The sequence below is a fragment of the Aethalodelphis obliquidens genome, unplaced genomic scaffold (genome assembly GCF_003676395.1).
Source record: "Aethalodelphis obliquidens isolate GAN/ISIS:26980383/991018 unplaced genomic scaffold, ASM367639v1 scaffold1, whole genome shotgun sequence".
NCBI classification, from domain to species: domain Eukaryota; kingdom Metazoa; phylum Chordata; class Mammalia; order Artiodactyla; family Delphinidae; genus Aethalodelphis; species Aethalodelphis obliquidens.
Window position 1 is genome coordinate 60,909,906 of NW_020837945.1, and position 13,411 is coordinate 60,923,316.

A 13,411-nucleotide genomic window follows, 5' to 3' on the forward strand; every position below is an offset into this window, starting at 1 on the left:
AAAATTAAAAATTGGTTAGAGAGAGCATAAAAGGTCTCTTTGAATTTTCATGTCTAAAATCTGAGAGTAGCTGAGGTCTTAAGGATACTTAGAAACAGCCTGATTTTGTGATAACATTTCCCAAATCATTGGGTACAGCAAGCACATTTACAGAACATGCTCTTGGGATCCGGACTTCACTCCAAACCTTGTTTGTACAAAAAGGGGCCAAGCAGCTGGGAAATTCTGGAGTGGAGTGTGTCCTCATTAGTTTCCATCTGCCACCAGAACTCAGCTCATGGCAAGTTTGGCTAAGTCCTGGTGTACTCAGGTCCAAATGTGGGTCAGTTTTAATTACACTATACAGAATCCAGTGTGCAGTTTTTAAATCCTTATTATACAGCACAGAGGAATGGGCAGCTCTCCAGCTAATCAATTTTTTAAAAGTACATATATAAAAATTTTAAACCAGGCTAGACAGACAGTGGATGGAAAAAAGTCTTATAAATGAGTACAAGGGTTACTTAAGAGAATTATTAGTGAAATTGGGTCATGAGTAAGTCTGCTTTAAAACTTCAAAGTGAGAACAAACTGTTCCAATGGTAAGATAGAAAACTTAAAATAACGTACACACTGCCCCTTGCTCCTCATTGTGAATGAGTAACAACAAGGCTGTGGCCAGTTTATAGTAAATACCTATGGCAGCACTGGCTCTCACGTAAGCAGAGGTATTTCTTATTTTATTATTCTTTACACTTACTCCCTTTCAAGGAATAACTCATGGCAGGGATTGTAAAAAAGGAAAAAAAAAATCACAAACTACCTGTTAAGACTGAAAACAAAGATGAAGGAGAGGAGCGAGAGAAAGAGAAGGAGAGCAGAGTACACACGTGTTGAGAAGCAGACTCTGAGCATGACTTTGCTCTCAATACCATCCACACAAACTGGGGCCAGAATCAACCCATGCAGTTCATGTTCAGAATCCATCCTGTCCGAAAGCTTCATCAGGTGCAGAAGAGCTAAAACACTAAGGCTTCAAAGACAAGTGTCAGCAAAAAATTCAGGAGTGAAGACGTAGGCAGTCAATGTTGGGCATTTATACGATAGAATAATGCACCATTTTTTATGGACAAAATGTCCTTTGGCACAAGCCCTAATGATAAAAAAAAAAAAAACCTTAAACGCTTAATGTATTTTGGGGGCTTTTGACTGAGTTGTTATGAAACTTACCCATTAAAAAGGCAGAACTGAATTCTGGGTTCAAATACTAGCGTTTAACATTTACTGGCTGTATGATCTTGGACAAATTGCTTATTCTTCCTGAGTGTAAGTTTTTTTTCACCTGTAAAATGGGGAAAATAACATCTACCTAATAGATTGTTGTAAGGATGATCAATAATAATAATAATAATTTTATATATATATATATATATATATATATATATATATATATAAAAACATCCCTCTGGAATATAAAAGTCACTCAGTAAATGTTAACTATTTTAACCCAACTGTTATGAGTTGAATCATGCCCCCACCCCCGCCAAAAAAAAATATGTTAGAGTCCTAACTCCAGTACCTCAAAATGTAACCTTACTTGCAGATAGGGTCTTTAGGAAGTAACCAAGTTAAAATGAGATAATAATTGAAGGCTCTAATCCAAGATGACTGATATCCTTATAAAAAAGGGAAATTTAGACAGAGACAGATATGCATAGAGAGAAGACAACGTGAAGAGACACTGGGAGAAGATGGACATCTACAAGTCAAGGAGAGAGGCCTAGAACAGATCTTTCCCTCACAGCCCTCAGAAAGAACCAACTCTGCCAAAACTTTGATCTCAGGCTTCCAGAGTGAGAAAACTTCTATTGTTTAAGCTGCCCAGTTTGTGATACTTTGTTACAGCAGCCCTAGCAAACTAATACCCAACTAAATAAAAATTTCCTTAAGCATTAATGTTTACCTTGACTCATCATAGTCAAAACTGTACACTTGACTTTAGGCAAGTCAACTTTATTAACTCTACAGAATAATAGTCTATTTCATACATTATCTAGTGCTTTTTCCCTTATTTCTTTTCTGATTGCTGTTTAGGAAGATACTGTTGCAATATAAAAAGCCTGGCAGGGGAAAAAAAAAACTTGTTTATTACAATTAAGATTATCTAGTTTTTATTAGAGATAAGGGAAAATCATATATACAAATTCACAAATCCACTTTTCTTATCAAGACATTTTACTACACGAATTTCCTTTTTGAGAGAAAAAGAAAGCCTTATAAAGCCATTTACTCATTGCCAACTCTGCTCACTAAACCTGTGGCTGCTTAGATTGTGAAAATCTTGCCAACAGAACCACCTTCAATTCACTAGGATGCATGTAAAAGTACATGGTTTAATTAGCTAGTATGGGTTCTTCATTGTTTACAAGATTAGTTTTAAGGGTATCTGACTTTCAAAAGAGGGGTGAAGTTGCCCGGGAGTTGTATCAGCAGCCCTTTCACTGCAAGGTACACTTCCATAATCAACAGACATTTAAGTGGATGTGATTATCTTCATCTTGAGCTTTTCTTTAAACAGCCCCAGCTTCTACAGACATGCAGCATGTTCAGTTAGAAATGGTGAGTCTGGGACTTGCCTGGTGGCGCAGTGGTTAAGAATCTGCCTGCCAATGCAGGGGACACGGGTTTGATTCCTGGTCCGGGAAGATCCCACATGCCACGGAGCAACTAAGCCCGTGCACCACAACTACTGAGCCTGCGCTCTAGAGCCCTCAAGACACAACTACTGAGGCCTGCGCGCCTAGAGCCCGTGCTCCACAACAAAGAGAAGCCACCACAATGAGAAGCCCGCACACCGCAACGAAAAGTAGCCCCCACTCGTCACAACTAGAGAAAGCCCTCATGCAGCGATGAAGACCCAACGCAGCCAAACATACATACATACATACATAAATTTATTTTTTAAAAAAAAGAAATGGTGACTCTAACCAAGATGAATTGAGATACTCAACTGCAAAATGAATACAAAGCACAAAGGCATAACTTTGCCAAAATTAACTTTCTTAATGGGTGAATCTTATACTTCCTCCAAATTCCTATACTGCCTATCATAACAACTTTTATATTTTAACAAGGGGAGAGAAAAGAATATTTACGAAATACTAGTGTGTATTATGCACTAAATGAAGTATTTTGTATACCTAATCGACTTTAATCTTCACATCTATCGTTGAAAAGGTAGACACTGTTACCAACAAATTTTAGATAAGAAAACTCGAGTGTTAGCAAGGTTAGACAATCTTGATCAGGTCACACAGCTACTGAACTGTGGGACTGGAATTCAGTGAAGGTCATTTGAACTCCAAAGCTCCTAAGTTCAAAGTCAGGCAAGAGATTTAGAATCCAGATACCCTAACATATCATTAACTTTTAAGATGCTGAGTTATTTAAGGTATCCGCAGTCTCCTTTAAATCATCTGAAGTCACTTAGGTAGTAGATGTCTTGCTAAACGTGACTCAGTTTATTCTCCTTAAGAAGAAACCAGTTATTCACAAACACAAACTAAAAGGCTTCAATCAATTTAGATGAAATTAACCCCTTTATGAGAAAGCCTGAAGGTCTTTTAGATTCAGTGCAGTGATAGCTTGTCTTGTGGTTAGTATTCCAACAACTTGATATAGTCCATTTACTTCCTGGAGATAAGGAATCAACTCTCCAATCACTAGTAGAAAAAAAATTAACACTAATATTTTTCTACATGAGGTATCTCACACTAGACCAAGAATCCAAAGTTTTGGTTTCAAATTGTTACATCTCTCACCTACTATACTGTATAACCCTGACAAGTACATCAACTTTTCTGAGCTTATTTTCTCACCATGGATAAAACAAAGATAATAAATAGTTGACCATTAAGGTCCCTTCAAGTTCTAACACTATGTAATTTTTAGGACTTCTTCTAAATCCCTGGAAGCAGAGGTAACTAGAGAGAACCTTTACGACAATCAATGTGACAATGTCCAGACCAGGGTACCTGCTCTCGGGCAAGTAGAGGGTCTTTCTTCAGCATCTAAATTGTAGTAGTGGTGGTGGTGGTGTTAGAAATAATAGTAGTATAGTAAGATTTATTGAGCACTTGCTACATGCTAAACACTGGACTAAGAATTTTATGTGTATTATGTTATATTTAACTCAACACAGCAATACATAAGGTAGATACTATTATTTTTCCAATTTTTCAAAGAAGTAACAAAGGAACAGAAAAATTAGGTAACTTGTCTGGGTCCATACTAATAATAAGTGGTGAAGACAAAAGGAGTTCTGCTGACATATCTTTGTTTCCTACTAGCCTGTATGCTCTTTGAGGGCAAAGACTTTATCTATTTAGCCTAGCTCAGGGTCTAGCAAATAGTAGGTATTCATTATTGTGTGGAATAAAAGTAAGGAAGGAAATGAGGAAGGGAGGGAGGAAAAGAAGGGGAGAAAGAAAGAAATTATATCTAGACATTCTATGTTCTCAATAAATATTGATTTTCTTCCTTTATTTCTTTAACCCTGAAATCACAGGGAAATCTGCATTTATGCTCAGGAATCCTAGGTGATTTCTCCCTCCTGAGTATTCCATACTGTAATTTCTAGTACAAGTCACTGAAGCATTTGCTATCATCTGCTTTAGTAATCTAGCTAATACATGTTCTTGGTTCATCTCTTAATTTCTAATGTTAGTCTAACAGAGGATATAGTTGATTCTACCAAACTAAGTTTCTGGAAAAAAAAATAATGTCCCTGATTTTGGCCTCTCACCCACCGGTGTAAACTAAGGTGAAAGAAAAACTGTTCCCAGAGGAAAGATACTTCCAAGCTTAATAGTACCCATGAATATCATCAAGCAGTGGTACTAAAATTTGAGAAGTCTAAACAAGATGTTTTGATGCAATAGATAGTGGCTCACTTTGCTACCTCTGCCGTTGTTATGTGACTGCCTCACGCCATACAAAATGGAACTTAAGAGGGGCCTATCTAAAGCAGGTCGTAACTCACACTATTTTGACTCTACCTCTGCTTGGCTTCATATCTACTTATTTACAGTTAGAATTCAGTGAATAATAGAAACCATAATTATAAACATGTATACAGCAAACACAGGGACCATTACTTCTGTTTAGCAAAACACCAATTTTTTAATATGATCTAATCTTACCAGGCCATAAGTCAACATACAGTTTATTTTTGTGTTTTCAATGAGATAGAATTAGGGTGGGGGTAGGGGGTTTGGGGGAGAAAGTGATTGCTCAGGAAGCTCATGGCACTGCTCACATAACACAGAGATTTATTTATTCCTATACTGAAAATATTTCCAAGGTGACAAGTGACTTAGTCATTGAATGCCTCAGCATTGTGCATAAAATAGGGATAATATAAAGACTTTTCTCTTTTTTATAACAAAGTGAATCAGCCATACATATATATATATCCCCATATCTCCTTCCTCTTGCATCTCCCTCCCACCCTCCTTAACCCACCCCTCTACGTGGTCACAAAGCACCAAGCAGAAGCTAACACACCATTGTAAAGTAATTATACTCCAATAAAGATGTTAAAAAATATAATAAATAAATAAGAGTGGGGAAAAAAAAAAGATTTTCTAGACCCGGGGGGACTGGCCAGGTCCCCAGGGCTCAAGAAATTCTAAGACCCACTCCCTTTCTTATCGTAAAAAAAAAAAAGACTTTTCTCATAGTCAGCAAAATGAATACAAAGCACATTGCAAATAGTGTTATGGCAACTCTTGATTGTGACGGGGATCAATTCCTACATATTCATTTGCATTTTAAGGACAGAATTTATTAGTATTCTCATCTCCGTCTCATCAGCAGTATGAGAACTGAAGGAAGTCCATCAGGACCATCCACAATATACAACAAGTAACAAGTTTCTAGGACTCTTTATCCCTCCAGACATGTTTTATTCATACACGCATTCATTCAACATTTACTGACCACCTACTATGTACAAGGCATTGTATTAAGAGTCTGTGGACAACGTATATTTAGCTCAGTACCGATGTTTCCTACTCCCAAAGAGGTCAGTTAAATTCATATTATGGTAGTTTAAAAAAAACAGATTTAAATGGGTCAATAAAAGGAGAAGATACACAAGCTCTAAGATTTTATGTTACTAAATACTGATGGAAACTCTTTAGCATTTTTTTACTGAAGCATTTTTAGGAAGAATAATGCAGGTTATTTGAGTAAGTTTTCAATACTGGGAATTGGGTACTACCAAATAAATTATTCAATTAAATACTTTGTTTACTGAGTTGCGACTTTTTAAAAATTTATTTAGTTATTTATTTTGTCTGTGCCGGGTCGTAGTTGCAGCACACGGGATCTTTTAGTTGTAGCATGCATGCGGGATCTAGTTCCCGGACCAGGAATGGAACCCGGGCCCCCTGCATTGGGAATGCTTAGTCTTACCCACTGGACCACCAGGGAAGACCTGAGTTCTCACTTTTTATATTATATTTATAGAACTTTACTTAACTAGTGTAAGATATACTCTGTAGTAGGTTGTCTATATTAAAAATATAGTTATGTGTCAGAAAATATATAGAGTTATTACCCGAAAGAAACTTAACATCACTAACAGCAACACTTAGGGAAAAATATCAGGTGACTAGGATTTGATAGAATTAAAGGATGATATTCCAGCCTTAAAATTTACATCTGGATTTTAGCCCCTTTTCTAAGATCATTATTTAATTGTTGCTTTCTTTTCTCTCATTTCCACCCTACTGCAACAGAGGCACACGCGCAAATCAAGAAATCATCTTACAATATACACTTAAATTTTCTGAATATGCCCCATGTGTCCACTAATAGCCAAATGCTTTCAAATCTGTTCAGCTAAATGGATCAATAACTACACCCAGCCTCACATAGTGGGGTTGCCAACATAGTGAAATTGAGCCAAACAGAAAGTGTCTCTATGAGGACAAAAATTATTATCAACCCAGTTATCTTGAGAGATCTACTCTCCCCAGGTATCCTTTAAAGAAGTTAACATAAACATTATCTAGGGCAGTCATCAGCGGCTAAAAAAATATTTGATACTGAGAACGAAGAATTTGGATAAAATATTTGGGAGCTAAAATCAGTGAGTTTTATAATAAACCAATGTAATAGTTCAAAGTCTACATCAAGTAAGAATCTTTCAAACTCGAAGTACACAAAATACGTAACAGCACAAGCAAACTGCTAACAAGCTTCTCTGTGCTCTCAATCTTATGACACAGCTGCAAGCAACAATTGAGCAGGTGCAACCAAGCTTTTGAGAATTCCTGCCTGTTGCCCAGGAACCACAACACCACACAGTTGAGATTTTTAAACAGGTGCAAACATTTTTTTCCTGTTACTCTAGTGCTTGAGACAGTGAAGCAGACATCTGCAACTACTCCTTACCTAAAGCAACCACCACAGAAAATAAAAAGCAGCACAAAAACTTTGAAAATAAAACAACAGTGTCAAAAACAGTGGTTTTGCAATAGTCTCTGACTGCACGTCAGTAGTTGCTTTAATAGTACTGTTCCATAAAACACTCTCTAATCTCTCTACCAGATGAATGCTTTGTAATTAAAATTATTCTGCTTCAACAAATCTTAGAAATGTTTATCTGATTCTTACAATAGAATGAAATGCAAGGTATGTGTAAAATGTACTATCCTTTGACGCTGTCAATATTTGTAAGTACTCAAAAATTAACATTTTCACATTATGAAATCTGTAAGCAATTTTAATACCCCAAATTTTAATAACTTGCCAGTTAATATACAGATTAATATAACTATAGGTAATTCATATACGTACCTGTGCAGCTACGGGGCACAAACAGACTTGCAATTTATCAGGTACTCTGAAATGTAAAACAAATATATTTTTTAAGTAAAAATGATTTTCTAAGTGCAGCCACTATTTATGCTGAGACATTCTGCAGAGAAGTAGAAAAGACTGCAGTTCTTAAATAGTTGGTAATTTTATGTCTATATTTTCCCCATAGGATATCTCAGTTCACCCTAAATTCATGTGTGAACTATATACACACAGAGCATCCCGGAGCAGTGTGATCAAAAACAAGTACCATGGCCTCTGAAAGGAAAATGCTTTCACTAGAGGATGAGACAAACACTTAAAAATGGTTTTTTTCTTTGGTATTCTTCCAAGACTATTGCTTTCCTAATACAAATATGACTGCTACTCTATAAAATGAAACCACTCAGATTCATCTCCACTCAGTCTGGGTTTGTGTGGAAGAAAGGTGCTTTTGTAGAGCTCCACAAAAATGCATAGTTAAATAAAAGTAAACTCGATGTTCATTAACTTCAAATTGCAACAGCAAATAGAAATGATATTGATCACTACAAGAGGGAATGCTAAAGCCACACTAGATGTGATGCCTCAACGCAACACACTTTGAGATAACTGCCAACAAAGTAGGTATTGATAAAGAAATCCAGCTTAAACAAAGTATGCACAGTTCACAATTAGACCCGAAAAATATTTGCATGTAAGTGGAAACTGTATTGCAAAATGTAGCCTCTGAACTACTGTGACCCTTAAACATATTTCATAATTCTCTCTGAAAGCAAACTAAAATACTCATTTTATATACTTCTGAACATAGTTGATGATAGTAACATATTAAAGTCATTATATCTAGTTGATAATACTTGCTTAAAAGTGTGTAGAAGAAATAATCAATTTTGATGATGACTCAATGAAACACTTCGTCATACACTTCTGATAGGAGTGTGAATTGCTAAAAATTTTCAGGAAAACTATTGAGTAATATGATCAAGAACTTAAAGTTCAGAATCTTTACTCAGTAATTTTAATTCTAGGAATATATCTTACATAACTAAAAACCAACAGAGATTTATGTTAAAAAGGTAATTTGTATGATAGCAAAAAACTGAAACTAACCTAAATGTCCAACAGTAGAAAAATAAAGCATAGCACATCCATATAAAGAAATATTTTTAAACAATTCACAAGGTAGCTTGTGGTACTATAATGTTTTATAAATATATAGAGTACCAACTGCATGGACATAATGAAATTGTGCAGCTGAGAGAAAAAAAACAAAGAACACACAAAAATATTAAAAGTGATTATATCTGGATAATAAGATTATGCATGTTTTTAATTTTTTCTTTTTAATTTCATGTATAGTTAATCTCTATGATAAACATTACTTTTATAATAAGAAAAATATTAGTTGTCAGGGGGGTAAGGGAAAAAAGTTTTAGAGTGCCATATGTAAGTGATAAATCTAACCTTCGTAAGTAAAATAAATTAATTCAGTCACACATAAAATCCACTAAGTATACCTACAGTGAGAAACTCATCCTTACTGGTTCCTCATAGGGGTATAGCCATGGTCTCTTTTATCCCACTGCTTTAGAATCTAAACCAGTAATTCAATAACAAATTTTTAATCGTCTTAGTAAAACTTCCTTAATTATGCAGAGTGAAATGATAGCAAGAACAATTTAGGACTACAAATCTGTTCAACCTATTACAAACTAATTTGTTCAATAAGTCAACAGTATATACAGTGAGCATCTATTGCATTCAAAGTTGTTCAGCATTATGATATTCTAAAAGACAAATTAGAAAACATCTTACCTTCACAGAACTAACAATTTAAAAGTGCTGGACTTCCCTGGTGGCACAGTGGTTAAGAATCCGCCTGCCAATGCAGGGGACATGGGTCCCCTGGGAAGATCCCACATGCTGGGAAGATCCCACATGCTGCAGAGCAAATAAGCCCATGCGCCACAACTACTGAGCCCGCACGCTGCAACTACTGAAGCCTACGCACTATAGGGCCCGCATGCCACAACTACGAGCCCGTGTGCTGCAACTACTGAAGCCAGCGTGCCTAGAGCCCGTGCTCCGCAACGAGAGAAGCCACAGCAATGAGAAGTCCGTGCACAGCAACGAAGAGTAGCCCCCTCTTGCCGTGAGTAGAGAAAGCCTACGTGCAGCAACGAAGACCCAACGCAGCCAAAAAAAAAAATTTTTTTTAATTATAAAAGAAAGATTTAAAAAAATTTAAAAAGTTCTGAAAAGTATGTACATAACACCTTCCTATTAATTTTGCTGTGAATCCAAAACTGACCTAAAAAAATAGTCTTAAAAAACAAACAACAAAAAACTAAACAAAAAATATGTACATACAGCTCACATAAAGATGTAAACACAATACATACAGTTTAAGGCATTTGTGACAGATCTAGTGCACTTTAAGAAAACACATATCAGGTGGGGTTTTTTTTTGTATTATTGAGCAAAAACGGATATTTAACTCTCAACAAAATTCTTAAGTACGTGAATGTGTATCACTTATAAAATGCCCTAATAAATTTCTATAAGTATGTATTTTTTTATCTGTATGTAGTCTACTGTTTATTAATAGAGTTATATAATAGGAAACCAGGTATGAAAGAATACTGAGTCCATCTCAGATACCAGATGTATACCATTGTCTCAGATTATCTAAAGCCATATAAACATATGCACAATTATTAACAGGTTATAGTTATTTATTGTCAACCAAAGTAAATAAATGAATTAGTTGCTAACCTTGCCAAAGACGCTACTATAACACTGCCTCCAGGGAAAGAAAAGAAGGTAAGGGTGGATAGACGAGTGCTGAGGGGATCTCTAACAACCAAAGGGGTGGTGGTGGTGATGGTGGTGGTGGATGTGAACTATTTTTGTTGTGCAGATAAAATAATGTAGCACAGAGTTTCTCTCCATGACAGTTCAGTTTCCTTGTGGCCTGTAACCATAATCAGCATTTGCCTCTCTGAAGCTAGTGTCACACAATGGTTCTGAGGTTCAGTCAGTGGGGTCAGCCTGTTTGAGGCAGTGGCAAGTGGTAAGAGAAGCTATTGAAGTGATCAATGATCTGTGGGTTGGAGACAGCAGCGGAGTTATATGAGGTAGGGTGGTGGTTAAGTGATTAGCTTTTGCTATCAGAGAAATCTGGAATCAAGTTCTAGATCTCTCTTTTCAATTGTGTGATCTTGAGCGAGTTACATTTTCCCTGTCTATAAAATGATAATCACATTACCTACCCTATAGGATTGTTTGTGCCTATTACATGTTATAGGCATGTAAAGGAACTAGCACAGTACCTGCTATAAAGTAAACTTTGCTGAACAGAAGCTATTAGTACTGTTGTAGTTGTATGAGAAAAAGAGGGGATGTCTGTACTTCTAAGCTAAAGAGCTAAGCTAAAGAAGGAGTGAGGAGATAGAAAGACAACTTGCTCAAGATATCACTCTATATTCCACAGCTCATCCAAGAGCCAGTCATGTGCTGGATGTTCACAGAGCATCTCTGAATCAGGAAACACTATAACAATATTAATAGCCAGGATAAGCAACCCTAACCTGCATTTTAAAGCACCATTTCTATTACTGAAGGGTAAGGCAGTAGGATCTAAGTAACATGTGCAGCAATACCTCCCATTTTCCTGAATGAAAAATGAAAGATCATTGTCTATACCTAACTGAAACAATCAGGAAATGGAAATATAAGGACAAAAGTGAACATAATTATGCAACTGGAATCAGGACCAGGTGTTGCAGACTCCTTAATGATCACACGTGAGCAGTATCACTTTTTTATGTATTCTAAAGAGACCCTGCAAATGACCTGAGCTCACATATAACACAAGGTTTGCAAATATAAGTAAAAACTATCACAGTGGGTTTTTCTCTCAGGGCTTGAAATACACAAATGAATGCATACTGATGTTGTTCTAGACCTTATTTCTGTTTTGATTTGGAGGACAGCACAAATTCAGAATTGTTACATGGTATCTTTAGAATCCATTGCAGTTTATATAATCCCTAGAATTGTTTGGGTCATATGAGGGTGAAGGTACTATCAGTACCATTCCAGATGGAGATATACTATAGAGGATTTTTTTTTTTAAGTTCTTTTCACTTCTAGGTTGGCATAGCTGTGTTCCCCAGTAGGAACTGAATAGGTCCAACTATATGTCGTGAAGTGCAAAAACGTTTATCTTCCCTTCATACTGGATGGGCCTGAGGCATTAATAAATCTAATACCTAATTCACTTAGGACACTGAAAAGGGCCTCGGCTGGGTCTGCAGGGGCAATGGCTCCATAAAAGAGCTCTGAATCTAAATTTAGACTAAAAAACATTTGCCCCACGACTGAGTAAGCAGTCTTAGGAATATTTAGTGCTTTATATTTTAAATTTGACCTATTTTGAGAAAAGACACTATGTAATCCAAAATATTTTTATTTACTATGTGTTTACTTCTTCCAGACCCACAACTAATCTGGGTGCTCTATCATTATTATATTATTATAAAATATAGATTTTAATGATCAATAAAGACAATTTACTTTTTTTTAAATTGAGGTGCCCTAACCTCTGGAGTTTATCTGAACAGAAAGTCTATGAAGATTAAGAGAAATTATAATTTTAAAAGTAGGCTTGAAAAACTTGTTAGTTATGCTTATTTTTGTAAGTTACAGAGTTAGAGTTAGCCCTATCAGAAACAGGAAGAAAGAGAGGCAACAGTTATCTATTTATCAACCCTGTGAACTGGAAACAGATAAAGGGCAATAAGGAAGGAAAAGGAAATCATATGATAAACACCCGTTAAACCAAGGGCACAGTTGGTCTGTCTAGACCTTAGGTTAGACCAGCTCTAATAAAGCTACAGAATGTATGAAAAGCTAAGCTTATAAAATAATTCTATATTTAAATTTTCTATGACTATTGGCTACCATTTAAAATGAAACAATTTAATATCAAATTTTATGTATAAACATGATGAATTTGAACTCTCCAGTAGAAACCTGACCCACAATACACTAAATGTTAATAACTCTATCTTATAAGTCACACTTCAGAGTGTATTAAAGAGAAAATAGTTTTTTAATAGATGATTTTTATTTTTATTTATTTATTTATTTATTTATGGCTGTGCTGGGTCTTTGTTTCTGTGCAAGGGCTTTCTCTAGTTGCGGCGAGTGGGGGCCACTCTTCATCGTGGTGCGCGGGCCTCTCACTATTGCGGCCTCTCTTGTTGCAGAGCACAGGCTCCAGACGCGCAAGCTCAGTAGTTGTGGCTCACGGGCCTAGTTGCTCCGCGGCATGTGGGATCTTCCCCGTCCAGGGCTTGAACCCGTGTCCCCTGCACTGGTAGGTGGATTCTTAACCACTGCGCCACTAGGGAAGCCCCAATAGATGATTTTTAAAAACTTAACTTCTTACCTTAAAGTTTAGGATCTAGTAAAGAAAATTACCAAAACTGGAATTTAGATAAATGTCAAGAATAATATTTTCAAAATATTCACAACCTGAAGCTACGACTATGGAAAG

At 36.2% G+C, this 13,411-nt stretch overlaps 1 protein-coding gene across 1 annotated transcript in view; it reads right to left on the minus strand.

Moving 5' to 3' along the window:
• The window catches only part of ZBTB20 (zinc finger and BTB domain containing 20), a 797,288-nt gene that overhangs the window by 541,920 nt on the left and 241,957 nt on the right, over positions 1–13,411 (minus strand). The window contains exon 4 of the mRNA XM_027105198.1: positions 7,846–7,891. The gene's annotated coding sequence lies outside the window, so the exon portion shown is untranslated. The remainder of the gene's footprint in view (positions 1–7,845; positions 7,892–13,411) is intronic.